This window comes from Lissotriton helveticus, chromosome 7 (genome assembly GCF_964261635.1).
Source record: "Lissotriton helveticus chromosome 7, aLisHel1.1, whole genome shotgun sequence".
Taxonomy (NCBI): Eukaryota; Metazoa; Chordata; class Amphibia; order Caudata; family Salamandridae; genus Lissotriton; species Lissotriton helveticus.
In genome coordinates, this window is record NC_136068.1 from 1,755,388,895 (window position 1) to 1,755,404,452 (window position 15,558).

A 15,558-nucleotide genomic window follows, 5' to 3' on the forward strand; every position below is an offset into this window, starting at 1 on the left:
AAGGGTCATGCGTGAACAGATTGCGGTGTTTTGTGTTGTATTTGTATTGTAATGTCTTGCGGAGTTGAATGCCTGTAGTGTGAATGAGAGAAGGTTGTGAGCGCGCGCAACCTGGTAAGCTGGTAACCTGGTAAACGGGTGAACTGGTGAAATCTTAAGTTCAGGCCAGAGCTTAAGTGGTTTTGGGTGTATCGAACATCCAGGGTAGTTGTCGACCATAGTACGGAGGTCACGAGGTACCATTGACCGCCGTGGATCCAAGATAGGGGGAGTGTAAGAGTGAATGTATGAGTAACGGACGCTGGTCGAAAGTTACTGCGTGTGAGTAACCTATCGGAGAAGGCGATTGTCTGGAAGTAAACGGAAAGACATTTTGCCAAGTTAAGGTGACAACTACAGAAAGACTGTGGGCGTACAGTCAAGAAAGGTGATCGCTTGGACGGAAGTAATCATTTTTCAGAGTATGAATGGGATGCGTGCATGACCGAGGAGACGAGCTGAGAAAGGAGGGGAACTGCTGCGAAGGGGGACGGGTGACGTCGGCTAGAGCCGCGCTCTGATTGAGCGGTTGGTGTGACGTTAGCTAGAGCCGCGCTCTGGTTGGGCGGCTAGCGTGACGTCGGAGGAAAGTCGCGTACGGATAGGCCAGTTAGTGAGAACGGGGCTGAGATTGGTGGAATATCATCAGGAAGTAAACGAACGCGGAGTGTTTTAAGTGTTTGAAAGGGATTTTTAAACGTAAACGAAGTGAACATTATTACGGGGAGGAGGCTCCGCCGGAGGGTACGCCAGCTCATTATATGGCAACGAATGTGGGGCTGCATACGATATTGTGGATTGGGGCTTGGAATAAGCTTACGGAAGGGAATGAGGAAATGCAGTTCCCGAGGTACGGGACGTTTAAATTAGAGGTGTTACATCGGCTGAAAGCAACCATGTCCTCATTGAAACCCTCGCCCAGACCAACACAGTTTGAGGCTCTTAATGCATGGATTAAGGCTGCACACGACCGAAATTTGAACAGGCGTCAACAAAGACTGACGCGATCGGTAAGGGCAGTGCGAGATTCCAAATGGGATGAGGAGGAAAAGCGTTGGAGAGTACAGACTATCGAGGTGGAGAAAATGTATCCGATGAGGGAGGTGTCAGGAGGAGGAAACCTCATGGAAGAAGACGAGGAAAGCGAGTCGGAGGACAATCTGATAAACAGATTGTTAATGGATAGACCACCTCCGAGAGTGGAGTTAATAGAAGATAGAGGGCTCGCAAGGGAAGATGGGAATGACATAGAGGGATATACACCACTCCCTATATCGGAATGGACACCTATCAAAAGTGGAGAAACACCTCCAAACAACACTGTACAGAGTGTAGTGGGAAGGTTTGTGGTGCAGAAAACGCCAAACACCGAAAGGGTTGAGTCTGTGGGATTGCCAGACGCTCTTCAAGTGCCTGTTACCATAGGACCCATAGTTTCGATCTATAATTCTGAGAGAGATAGAGGGGAACAACAAAGGCAATTGGATAGGGAAAGGATTGAGATGGAAAGGAGGAATAATGTGACAAATGCATGGAAACATTTGCCAGGTTCGGTAACATGGAACACCCCATTAGACACAACTGTTGGTCCCAATTCAGAACAGGGAGGTCCAAGAGGACCAATGGATCTAAGGGGACCGCGGCCAAGATCTTTTTCAGAGTTAAGAGCTGATTTGAGGGAATGGGACGGGTCCATAGTATCTCCGAGTAACAGGACAAGAACGGAACCAGAGTGGGAAAGCAGGGGTAACGGGACTGTATCTCATTGTGGGGCCAGCGAAAGCAGTCAGGGCCGGGAAGGCCAAAGTCAAGAGAATAGAGGGGATGCATGTCCTACAAATCAGAGAGAACAGCCGGAACAAAATACTAGGATTGTAGAATGTGAGGAAATGTCCCGTCTCTGGGGGAAAGGAGGAGATGAGGCGGTACGGGCTTTTCAGAATAGGTTTAGGTGCCTTCATCATACACTTGGGGAAGACGTTCAACATTGGAGAAAGGAGAACAGCGATAGGTCCCGCCACGCCTCGAATAATCAGGAATCACAGGGAAGTAGGGAAGAAAGAGGGAATAATGGAACATCTTACCCTGCATCCCGTGAAACTAGCCCGGATGGGGAGAGAGGGGCTATGAGGCATGAAGGAGTGTTTCACCACCCACCCCGAGAAGATGGAAAGGCATGGGATCTAGAGAGATGGGAACAGGGGAGGACTCCCTATAATTCACCAATACCTAAACGTAGATCTCGGAGCTGGGATGGGAGAGATGCGGATGGAGGAGCTAAATTGAGTGTCTTGAAAGCTGAAATTAAGGCAAAAAGGCTTGATGTTACCAGTTTAAAATCAGATGTTGATGAGATAATAGATGGAACATTGCCTTTGGAAAGGATAGAATTGTATGAACAGGATGAGTTATTGTTCATGGCAAAGGATATTACTAGGAAAGCTAGAGCGTTTCATGAGAAACTGACTGATTTGGCAGATAGATATGCCGTGGATTTGTCTAGGACAAGGGCATTGCAGAGTAACCACAGATTACAGTACGCAGACCAGGATCTAGATGAGAAGAGAACTACTGGATTAAAAACACACATAAGAGAGCTGGTAACAGGGATAAGAGTGTGGAGAGAACTGGATAAATGGGAAGAAAGGTGGTCGAAAAAGGGCACAGTTAGGCGAAGTACAAATGTGATGACCCCTGAGGGAAGGGTAATGCAGATGGAGGCATTCCCTTTGCGAGAAATATCAAACGGAAATTATGTACATGTGCCCTGGAGTAGAGGAGATTTAGCTGCATTTACCAACTCATTTCCGAAGTTGCGGGACAATCCAGTCGAATGGTATAAACAGGTAGAGAGGTTTGTCAAAATCTCGAAAGTATTGTGGATTGATTTGAACACGTTGTTTGACATCGTGGTCCCATCTGATCTGTGGACCCCTTGTAAGACTAGTGTCGAATGGCCAAATGCTGAACCATTGAGGGATGCTCGGACTAATGGACCGTCTGAGATTGTCATGCGAAAGTATGAAAGGGTAATAGCATGGCTGAAAGATAAGGTACCACCACAGGATATAGATTGGGTAAAGATAGATCGAACAAGGCAAGAACCGAAGGAGACAGTTCACGAGTTTTATGAAAGATTATTGAAAACATTCAACCAATACAGTGGACTAGATGTAATGGATCCCAAAGATATAGGGCAGTTTGTGTCAAAGTTTGTCTTGGGGTTGAGACCTGATATTTGTTTGATGATACAGCAACATTTAATCTGTTGGCAGAACAAACCACTAGATGAGATTTTACGATATGCGAGGTACTGCAGTGACGAGATAGATTCTAAAGCCAAGAATCTAAAGGAGAAATTGATGGTGGTGCAAATGCAGTCCGCTGGGAAGGGTGGCCAGCAGAAGCAGGGGATGGGACGAAAACCAAATGGTCAGAGCAAAGATAATGAAGAAGGGCAGAGACCTAGGATAGACTTTGCCACTTTAAAGAAAACGACAAAGTGTCATCAGTGTCACCAGGTGGGGCATTGGCGACGCGAGTGTCCCTTTAACCCTGAAAATGGAGAGCTAGAAGTAGAAGAACAGGTCCAAGAAGACCCAGTGCAAAAGGTGACAGTTCCAAGCAGTAAGGTGGCCAAAGGGGGGACTTCGGCTCCACGGGCCCAATTCCCACAGCCACCGAAGATAGCAGCTGGAGGAAAGGTCTTTAAACAAATGCCGCTGTTTATCGAGGAAGAAAAATGTTATTACATTGACCCATTGACAGGACAACGGGTGAGCAGTGAAGAGGATTGTACCCTCGGGGCAGTCCTAGAAGTGGATCAAAGAGGGCCATTTGTTGAGGCAGAAGTGGCAGGGTGTCCCACTACGTTCTTAGTGGACACTGGGGCTACTCGTTCGACTCTGAGATCAGCGGTGGTTCCAGACTTGCCGATGTCAGGGGAAACAATTTAGGTGGTAGGAGTCGCAAATAAAAGAATGACTAGTCCGTTGACAGAACCAGTATCTGTAAAAATAGGCAATCATATGAACGAACATCAGTTTGTGGTTTGTGACTCAAGTCCGGTATGTCTGTTAGGAAGGGATTTGTTATGCAAATTGAATTGCACCATATACTGCACCCCACAAGGAGTGGAGGTACAGACTACCGACGATGATGCTACCTTTAAGGTGGCCAATTCAAAATTCTGTGTAGAACTATATCCTACTCTGACTGTAGAAGATCTTCCACAAGATTTAAGAGATGCAGTGGCGTCAGAGGTGTGGGATTTCACAGGAGAAGATATAGGATTGATTAAAGGGGTAGAACCGGTAAAAATTCTGGTAAAACCAAATGTTGAGTTTCCAAGAACGCCTCAATACAAATTGTCCCAGGAAACGATTGCGGGAATAAAACCTGTGATCGAGTCAATGATACAGCAGGGAATACTGAAAGAAATCGTGGGTAGTCCTTGTAACTCCCCGATTATGGGTTTGCAGAAACCTAGCGGGAAGTTTAGGATAGTTCAGGATTTACGAAAAATTAACAACATAGTCGTTTCATGTTGTCCCGTGGTACCGAATCCATCAGTGATATTGTTTCAAATACCATGTCAAGCAGAATGGTTCACAGTGATAGATCTTTGTCAGGCTTTCTTTTCAATCCCATTGGATGAAGAGAGCAGGTACCTTTTCGCTTTTAAAATGGAAGATCGCGTTTTAACATGGTGTCGAATCCCACAAGGATTCACCGACAGCCCATCCATCTTTAATCAGTTGTTGAAAAAGAATCTTGAGAATCTAGTACTGCCACAGAACTCGGTTCTGGTACAGTACATAGATGACCTACTTGTTGCGTCAGAAACAGAGGAAGCCTGTAAAGTAGATTCAATTGCCTTACTGAATCATTTAGCTGAAAATGGACATAAGGTATCTCCGAGCAAGTTGCAGTATTGTTTGACAGAAGTACAGTATCTAGGGCACAGGTTAGAAAAAGGGAAACGTAAGGTGTCCCCGGAGAGGATTGAGGCGATAATGAAAATGAATGCGCCTACAACACAGAGAGAAGTTAGAATGTTCCTAGGAATGGTGGGTTACTGCCGACAGTGGATAGTTAACTTTTCACTGAAAGCAAAGCCCTTACAGAAACTGACGCACAAGGAGGTGAGTGATCCGGTACCATGGGATGAAGAATGTTTGGTGGCGTTTTTACAGCTGAGAGACGATTTATGTCGTGCTCCGGCTCTGGGAATGCCAGATTACGAAAAGTCATTTTCACTCTATTGCTGTGAGAGAGAGGGATGTGCTTTGTCAGTCTTGGCACAGACCCACGGTAATGTCCGTAGACCAGTTGCATATTTTTCGGCTACATTAGATCCAGTAGCCGCAGCGTTGCCCGGATGTCTCAAATCCGTTGCTGCAACGGGTGTCAGCATTGAAAGGAGCGAGAGTATTGTGATGGGACATCCAGTAGTGGTGTATGTACCACATTCAGTTGAATTGTTAATGACCAGGACGAAGACGCAGCATCTGACCAATAGCAGGCTCACGCGTTACGAGCAAGTTATACTTGCCGCAGAAAACGTGACTCTCAGGAGATGCTCTGTCTTGAATCCTGCTACTTTGATGCCATTACCTACGGTAATAGAAGGCGAAGGATGTGAAGACCACGATTGCCTTGATGTGACTGAACTATGCACGAAACCCAGACCAGATATTGTGGATGAGCCATTGTCAGACCCCGATGAAATTTACTTTGTTGATGGCTCATGTTTAAGAGACGATACTGGTCGGTTGAGAGCAGCTTATGCTGTTTGTACTATAACTGGAGTTGTGGAAGCCGCTTGCCTGGAAGGAGTACATTCCGCACAGGTAGCAGAGATTATTGCCCTAACTCGTGCCTGCATAGCAGGAAATGGAAAGAGAGTCACCATCTACACGGACAGCCAATATGGTTTCGGTGTGGTTCATGATTTCGGGCAGTTGTGGTCTCAGAGGGGTTACATGACCTCCTCTGGTTCGCCCATTCGAAATGGAGAATTTGTGCGATTGCTGATAGAAGCGTTACAAGGTCCTGTTGACATCGCAGTAGTGAAGTGTGTAGCTCATACTAATAATACAGATTTTGTGTCACAAGGTAATAGATATGCTGATGAAGTCGCACGCTATTGTGCGGAACAAAGTTATTCTTTCTCAAAGGTGGAAATAGAAGGTGCAGAAGAAAAGACTGAATTAAGTAGGATGTTAGAAACTGTAGACACTTGGGAGGATTTAAGAATAATGCAGGAGAACGCACCTGAAACAGAGAAAAAGGCATGGGAAATAGCAGGTTGTGTGCGAAGTGAAATGGATTTTTGGGTTTCAGCAGATGGGAGAGCTGTGTTACCTGAAGAATTAGCTAATCCCATGGCGAGAGAAATACATGGTCCAGTACATCTAGGAAGGGATGCTATGATGAGAGTGTTTAGGCAAACTTGGTATTGCCCTAAATTTAGAATAGCAGCAGAATCAGTATGTAAACGATGTGTTACTTGCCAACAGCTGAACGTAGGCAAACGAACACCAGTCACACTGAGTCACATTGGGAGGTCGGGGGGGCCTTTCAATAGAATGCAACTAGATTTCATCGAAATGCCAAGAGTCAATCGCCTTCGGTATGTGTTGGTGATTGTATGCGTATTTTCCAGATGGGTTGAAGCGTACCCTACACGTAGGTGCGATACACTAACAGTGGCTAAATTGTTGCTCAGGGAGTTGATACCGCGCTTCGGGGTGCCTGCCTCTTTGGAATCTGACAGAGGAAAACATTTTAACAGCGAAATAGTGAAGATGTTGTGCTCCACACTGAATATCGATCAAAAGCTGCATTGTAGTTATCGACCAGAAGCTTCAGGAATTGTGGAACAAGTGAATGGCACTTTGAAGAATAGATTGGCTAAAGTAGTGGCATCCACATCCTTGAGTTGGCCAGATGCTCTTCCTTTAGTGCTCATGAGCATGCGCAGCACACCTGATAGGAGGACAGGTCTTTCTCCCCACGAGATCCTGATGGGGAGGGCCATGAGACTTCCTACAGTTCCAACTACTGCTCTATTGAATATTACAGATGATCTGATCTTGGATTATTGTAAAGGACTGTCTGACGCCATCCATTCTGTGTCCCTTCAGGTGCATGCGGCTGAAGTTCCAGCAGCGAGGAACCTGTGTCATGACCTGAACCCAGGGGACTGGGTCTTAGTTAAAAAACACGTCCGGAAGAACTGCCTAGATGTTCGCTGGCGTGGGCCCTTTCATGTAATCCTGATCACGAACACCGCGGTGAAGTGCGGGGGGCTGCCAAATTGGATCCATGCATCCCATACTAGAAGAGTTCCAGCACCTCTAGAAGGAACAGCTCCCATCCCAGACGAAAGCCCGGAAGTGGAAGAAGAGTCGCAAGAAGGGATTGAGGCAGCTGAGGGGGTGTCGGAAGAAGTTGGGAACGCATCGGATTCAGAAGAAGAGCGAAGGCAGGACGGCAGTGAGACAGAAGACGCAACTGAAGGAGAGAGCAGAAGTGAATACGACTCAGACTCAGATCCGTATCGGAGCGACCAAGAACCAAGTGGGAGGACAAGAAATAGGAGAATAAGGCTTGGAGCTGCCACTTGGCCAACAAGGAGAAGAAGGCTAAGTTTGAGGTCGGCCCAGGAAGAAACGCTTACTCCTATATCCGAAGACTCAGATCCAGAAGAAGATATCCAGGATCAAGCCGAGGAGGGTCTTAGAAGATCAAGGAGGGTGCGAGTGCCTAGTAGAAGATACTCTACTCCCGACTGGACCTACCTCGTTGCAGATGTCTGGGAGACACAGAACAGGGAGGATCAGGGAAGTGGAACTGATCAGAACTGACCCGATCATCACAGTGCAAATAAGGTTTCTACTACCAGGAGCGGAGACCGAAAGGTTGCTGACACTCAACATCGTTCATCCTGCTCTCCTGAGTGGAATAAGGAAATTGATTTTAGAGACAGTTGAGTTTCCAGTTTGCTGTTCACGATATCCAATATTGGAGGGAACTCTTCTTCGTTTGGAAATGCTTGAGCGAATAGTAGAAATGCTAGGAGCGCCTATTGTTGTGGATTAATACCATATTGTGAATGTCTTCAAAGGGGCGCAGAACTGGAAAGGTGAAGAAAGTGATCTTGATTAGAACGGACCCCTTTGTAATTGTGGATGTAGAACTGATAGTACCAGGAGTGGAAATTGAAAAAACGCTAACTCTCAATTTTGTCCGTCCACTTGTCTTGAGCGAAATAAGGAGAATAATCCTAGAAAAAGTTGACTTTCCATGTTGTGGTACGAACTGCCCAGAACCTGAGGGAATGATACTTCGGATGGACATTTATGAAGAAGTAGTGTCACTCCTTGAGTCATACATAACTTCAGACGAAAATAAGACTTTTGAAAAGAAATTGTAAACTTGTTGCAAGATAACCTAGCGCCGAGTGGAAGAAGAAAAGTGATAGGGGTTTCATTTTAGTGGATGGAGAAGGGCTAGGGTTGTCTATTTTCTACTGGACTTTGAACTGTTTTGCGGAAACAAATTGTCAAGCTTCCAAGTGTTCAAAGAAAGACATTGCAAGAGAGAAAGACTTTGTTTGAAAAGAAGAGGAAGTGAATGCTGGAAGAAAGTCAAAACTACACTGTTTGAGAACATGGAGGCTGGCAACCCGAACCGCAGGGCAAAATGTATAGCTGTTATACTTTTAGGAGTAGTGGTTTCTCTTATAATTTTAGTGGTAACTGTTTCATTCCTAGCGGGACACGAAGGGGATGAAACCATAGTTAAGGAGGATAAGGGAGTGTCAACACCGAAAACTACCATTATTAAAGAGAAGGGAAACATCAATGAGAAAGACAAAGCATTGTTAGATGCAGAAATAAAAAGGCTTCACACCGACGAGTCACAGGGAAATTACAAGTCAAATGCTTATGCTAAATTGCTTTATGAATATGTTGATGCCATGGAAGTAAAGGATTGTTATGTTTGTATGCAATTACCAGCTTCAGTGGAGGAGGGTATCAGATACCATCATCTTCCGTTGACATATGGAATAACGTGCAGTTTATTGTTGAGCATGTTTTATGGACGAGAAGGATTCGAGTATTATTTCTCGAATTTCGACTCGACATTGCCAGAGGTTCCGAATTTCAAGCATTTGAACAAATGGGACTACTACAAAAGCGAAGACAGATTACACAAATGGTTTATTCCATGGAAAACGTTAGATACTTCACATGCTCGAAGGAACAATCTGACTTGTCAAATATCAGAAGTTGAGAAAAAGTTTATAGCACAGGTAGATACTAGATACAGGAGGCAGAAGATTTTGAAAGCATCAGGACAATGGGAAACAGATTGGACCAAGGAGGAAAGGGCACATCAAAGAAAAGGTAGTATTGGTCCAATTGCTTTGGATAAGGATAAACGGGGAAAACTGTGCATACACAGGAGTTACTCATATTATGAAAACTTTTATGTAGGTCAAGTCCATTGTGAACATGCCTTTCAATTGGAGTATTACTCTAAGAACTTTATGAAAGGGATGCAAGCAATACCAAATGTATATTTTGTATGTGGAAGATATGCCTATGTGAAGTTACCAGATAATTGGTACGGATCATGCTATCTGGCTGTTGTCTTCCCTAAAATATATCATGTTGAGAATTTAGACACGCCTAAGAAAGAAATATCAACTAGATGGAAGCGAGGGCTGGGTGCAGCCGAGGTAGTTGGAGATGTACTAGGTGCTGCATTCCCTTTCTTAGGATTGATAATGAATGACATTAAGATCAGGAGGTTAGCTACAGTCGTAGATAGGCTATCTGCCAGTACTGCAAGATCCTTGATGCTGATAGAAGGGGAGATGCAATCGATTAGGGCGATGGTTCTTCAGAACCGACTTGCTTTAGATGTTCTGTTAGCAAAAGAGGGAGGAGTCTGTAGGGCCTTGAAGGTCCAGGAATGCTGTACTTACATTCCAGACAATTCAAAGCCTCTAGAGAAGTATATACAAAACATCACTGCCATACACTATGAAAATGAGGACCTAGCAAAGGTAAATGTGTGGGAAAAAGTAGGTCATGGAATGGGTAAAGTTGGAAGTTGGTTTGCCAACTTAGGAAAGGGTATCGTTTGGTACATATTGAAACCCATCATCATAATAGTGATTTGTGTAATCACCTTGTGGGGATTGGTGCGTTTGTATCAATGTTATAGAGCAAATAGGTTACAGAGAGCTATGAAGAAACAGGAAGAAGAGTTGACAGCGATGCAGGACACTCAATATAAGAGTCTGAAAGCATTAGAGAGTATGAAAAGAGGTGGAACTGCCCTGTCTTCACTTTAAAAGGTTCTACATTTTTAATGTCTTGGTGATGATGACCCCTGAAGGTCATCAAAGGGGGGACTGAGAGAGCACAAGTTTGAGAAAAAATGTATAAGTACGCCATATTTACAAGCACGTAGTTAGTTTAAACATGTTTTGCACACGAGTGGTTTATATTCAGTAGTGAAACGTATAGAATGTTAAGTAGAGTAACTATAATTATAACGGTGTGAGATTAATGTAGAAATGTTGGAATATATGTGAAAACCTCATGTTCTCATGTTAAAAGAATCATGTCCGAATTAAATGTAACTTTGAAAATCCAGTATTATGTGTAGGCCTTAGGGCAATTCACAGCAAACCTGAACGTGCTGCTAAATTAATGTGAGATAAGGTTGACATGGTTCTTCCAAAATGTACTATTGAACTTAGGGTTAAAAGTATATGCTTTATAGATGTGTTATTTTAGAAACGTATGCTAGTTAAGAATGTTTGCTGTTTAAATCAAGTTAACGTTTTAAGAGTGCAGGGACCTGCTGCATGTAAATCAAGTAGGCCAGAGGAGATAATGTCATGTCGTGTAAATCGTCATGTGCTCGTTAGAGAAGAGGTCGCGAGGTGTCCAGCACCGAGCTTTGAGAGTGTTTTATGACTAAAGATATGGTGGAGTCTGGAATTTGAGGCCCACTGCAGGACGAGCTGTATGCAGGTGCGAGGGTCCTAATCAGCTCGAATGAAAGGGACTTTGTTCAGTGGCGCCTTGCGCAGGCCTGTAGGAGTTTCCAGGAATTTCAGGGGGTATCAGCGCACTGAAGAAGAAGCCTGGGAACCAAGGTCAACTATAACGAGGGTCTTCAAGAGTACCATCATGGAGTTTACCGCGCAAAGATGTACCACGTGAGGGGCGTCCCAAGGGGCGTTCCTATCAGAAATGTGATTTGGTATTAGGGAAAGAGACCCGGGAGGAGAGCAGAGCAGATGATTTTGGGAGCCTAAGGAAGCGGATGGGTAGGCAGATAGGCTGATCAGAAGAGACCCATTATCAGAGAAGAGACAAAGAGAAGTGCGTGATCTTCTTAGGAAGTCACCACGGCTGACACCTAGAGGGTTAAGATCTTGCTAAGTAGGGATGTCATTTAGTGTAGTGTAGGGACAGACTAACCTTAATTTTCTTTTCTGTAATGACTTGAGGTTGCAACTTGTATCCATTTTGGCAACCCTGATGGTTTTCGAGCTTGTACTTATTATTCTGTTTTTCAGACTCAGACTATTCAAAAAGTTCATGTTTATAGTGATACCGATTTATCTTCTTAATCTCATTTTGAGAAGTTTGTATCTTCAGTTATCTTTGACTTTATATTAAATCTTTAAAACTTAATTTTGGTCAGTGGTCATTTAGAGTGGTGTAAGTTCTTAAATTGATTGACTTATTGCGAGATTACCTTTTACTCCAAGACAGGTACCAACGATTCAGTCGACATAGTTTGGGATTTGGTAAGATAATTAGTAACCAGTAATCCCGCGTTAGCATCAACGTTAATCATTTAGCAACTCTTCAACATTAAGTCATTTTGCAATTTATAGATTATAAATTTAGCCGATTGTGTATTAAACCTGACGTTATTCACCACAATGAACTCCCAAGATAAACAAATGCTAACTTTTCATGCACATAGTGAACTCATTTCTCTGCAAGACCGAATCTTATAGACCAATTTCTCTCATAAACACAGATGCAAAAATCCTTGCTAAATTACTGGCGAACCGTCTCAGTCTATTGATGGAAAAATTGGTACTCCCAGACCTGGCTGGGTTTATCCCCGGAAGAGCTACCTCCCACAATTTTAGGACACTCTTCTCCATCCTGCAGACTGTAAACCCACAGCTAGCGCTGGTGGCGGTGTTCCTAGACACCTCTAAAGCCTTTGATTCAGTGGAATGGGATTATCTTTTCAGCATCTTTCAGTGTATGGGACTTCCCATAGGCTTCATATCATGGGTCTAGCTTTTATATACCTTACCAACAGCGAACGCTTTGATCAATGGACACACTTCACCCTTGATTTCTCTCTTGGGGCACACGCCAGGGGTGTCCACTATCTACCCTTTCTTTTTGCCAAAGTTATGGAGCCCTTGGCAGCTAGGATCAGACAATACTGTGGGTCTTCGTTGCTTCCTCGGCCCAACACTCATTTCTCTTTATGCCAACGATGTTACCCTATTCATCAAGGAACCACACCAAAATCTCAACCCATTATTGTGCAAATTCTTTAAATTCGGAGGCCAATCAGGTATGCATATTAATTGGTCCAAATCCCAGATCTTCCCATTGAACAGCTCCACCACTTTCAAACAGATTTTTCCATTGTGTGGTGTGATGATGATGCAAAATATTTGGGGATCCGTGTTACGGCAGACCGTGATGAGCTAATGGGATTCAATTATGGGTGGGCAATGGAGCACATCATAGGCTATATCAATCGATGCAGTGACCTTCCTTTAACCATGGCTGGACGTATATCTCTTATCCAAATGATAATCCAAATTTTTGTATTTATTCCTTAATATACCCTACTACCCTGGATGACATTTTTTTGCCTCCCTTCGTTCGGAGCTGATTCTATTGGTGTGGGGTGGTAAATAACCACGCACACAGTGGGACACACTCATGCGGCCTTACTCACACAGTGGCTTTGACATTCCTAACTTTGAATTACACTATATATGTGCCCAGGCACATTATGCACAATTTTGGTTTCATCCACCTCGCTATACTCCCCATGTCACCACTGAACATTGGCTTGCTGATACTATCCCACTTGAGGGCGTCCTTCTTTCTAAAGTTGAGCCCCGTGGGCGTTGTCCATCTTCCGTAGTCTGTACGATCAAAGCCTGGTCCCGCATTCTTGAGCGCACAAACGCGCCCTGTCTATACTCCCCTCTCCTTCCGCTTACCTATCACCCAGGGATGTAAGTAATACAAGAAGGTCTATTAAAGAAAGTTGCGCGTACATGAAACATACAATAGTGGGGAGACTTGTATATTAAAGGCAAATTCCACTCTCTTCAACAACTATGCCCTAATCCCCCACCCTCCACTCTGGAGACATTTCTATTTGCTCGCCTGTGACACAGAGTTTAAGCCTGTAACCCTGCATACTCCTCCGCGCCTGCAACAGTGGCCCCTCTGCATCATGTCCTGCACGCATCCACTGCCTCACACTTAGGGGCCCATTAGGATGTCGGGCGGATTGCCACCGCCATGCGGGCGGTGGCGATGTGCCCGACATTCTTGCCCGCCCGCCACCCATTTCCTCCCCACCATATTACTATGGCGGGAGGCCCGCGGCGGACGGAAAGACCGTCCGACGCTTTTCCGCCCCAGTCGCCTGGTGACCGGGTTGGAAAAAGTTTAATATGGTGGTGGTGTCTATCAGACACCGCCATCCATATTAGTATGGGCTTCGTGAGATGCCTTTCGGAAAGGCACGCGGTCTTCACTTTGGGGGCCCCCTGCGGGCTCCCATGGTGAAGGCGAGGTGGGGGTGCACATGGGGGTACCTGTGATACCCCCCTGCATTTGCATACACAATGCGGCAGGCACCGCGCGTTGCCTGCCGTTTTGTGTATGCAAATGCATTACATGCATTTTTAGCATTGTGGCGGGCGGTGCTGAGAGCACCGCCCACCACAATGTTAAAAATGCAGGATGCGCCCGCCACTGTGGCGGGCGCATCCTAATACGGTTCACGGGACCCCCGCCATCATGGCGGGCGGTCCCAAAATCCAAAAGGGTTGGGGAACGGACCAAGTCCGCCCGTCATCCTAATGACCCCCTTAGTGTCCACGCTCTACCACACTCTAGATGTTGATACTGAATACCCTCCATGCGCAGCCCATGATATATTGGTGACGGAATTGGGACAAGACATCACTGACACACAATGGTTTTTCTGTTGCAAGCACACGGAGCAGGTCTCCTCCTATAGTAAACTCCAAATCATTCACTATAGATTCCTCCACCGTAGCTACTACACTCAGGTTAAACTCCACAACTTTGGCTTACGCGACACAAACAGATATGACAGGTGTAAAGCAGAATACGCTGATTTCCTGCACCTTGTCTGGGAATGTCCAGAGTTACATACCTATTGGCGTCAGATCCTCACGGCGCTGGACTGTTTGATTTCCATGCCTATTTCGAGATACCCACTTGTGGCCCTTCTAGGAAACACTGAACAAATCCCTTCCCAGCATCGAACATTTGTGTCCTTTTGCCTTGTACTGGCTAAGCCGCAAGTGGCCTGTAGATAGGGGCAGGGACGGGCGCACAAATTTAAAGATTGGCTAGGAGACATGATTCTATGTGGGACCAACTCTGCACTTATGTTGAATTACTCCCCCGCTCATCACGTCCTCGAGACATTTGGGTCCCACTACAGACTTATTTGCTGGAGCACCCTGGTAACACTGCAGACATGTCTTAAAGCCAGGTCTCACTTTGCTACGTCTGCTCCAGCCAGTGCACTATATGGTCCCCCCTTACAGTAACCCTGAAGAGTCATACTCACCTTTTATTCATATACGCTGTACCCCCGAAGTTCCAAATATGCCACAGTTTACAATGGCGACTATGTGAATTTTCTTTTTTTTTTCTTCTTTGGTAATGTATAATTGTACTCACTGCCTGATTATATTTAAATATACTGATACGTATGTAATCGGATTTATGATAATCCATAACTGCTTATGTTATTGCTGTATGTCCACTGCATATGCTGAAATTGTTTTTTTCCACTAGTGATGAAAAGTTCAATAAATAAATGAAAAAAAGTACACCATTGAGTCGCCGCCTCTCGCCTGCCATATTTTGATGTCACTGCTTGCCCAGCTGCGGTGTTGCAGACAGCTGGAAATAATTTTTCATATGTGTTGATGCAGGTATGTACATTTTGACAAAAAAAGTGTAATATTTACACATATACATGTTAAAAATGGCCTGGCAGGACTCCGGCGGTCTTTCCTTCAGCAAATCACCAATATTGTAATATAGCAGACAGATACCTAGGTGGTCAGGGAATCCAATGCCGTTTTGACAGCAGGACCCTTTCCGCCAAACTCGTAATCAGGCCCTTGGTCATAACACACACCAAAGTCTCTTTAGCTTT

General features: G+C 44.9%; 1 protein-coding gene across 3 annotated transcripts in view; it reads left to right on the plus strand.

Annotated features, from left to right (window-relative positions):
• The window catches only part of LOC144770734 (sialic acid-binding Ig-like lectin 13), a 767,717-nt gene that overhangs the window by 81,904 nt on the left and 670,255 nt on the right, over positions 1–15,558 (plus strand). The window contains exon 2 of one of the 3 annotated variants that reach the window (XM_078655473.1): positions 15,192–15,331. The exons of the other annotated variants lie outside the window; for them this stretch is intronic. The gene's annotated coding sequence lies outside the window, so the exon portion shown is untranslated. The remainder of the gene's footprint in view (positions 1–15,191; positions 15,332–15,558) is intronic. 3 annotated transcript variants of the gene reach the window in all.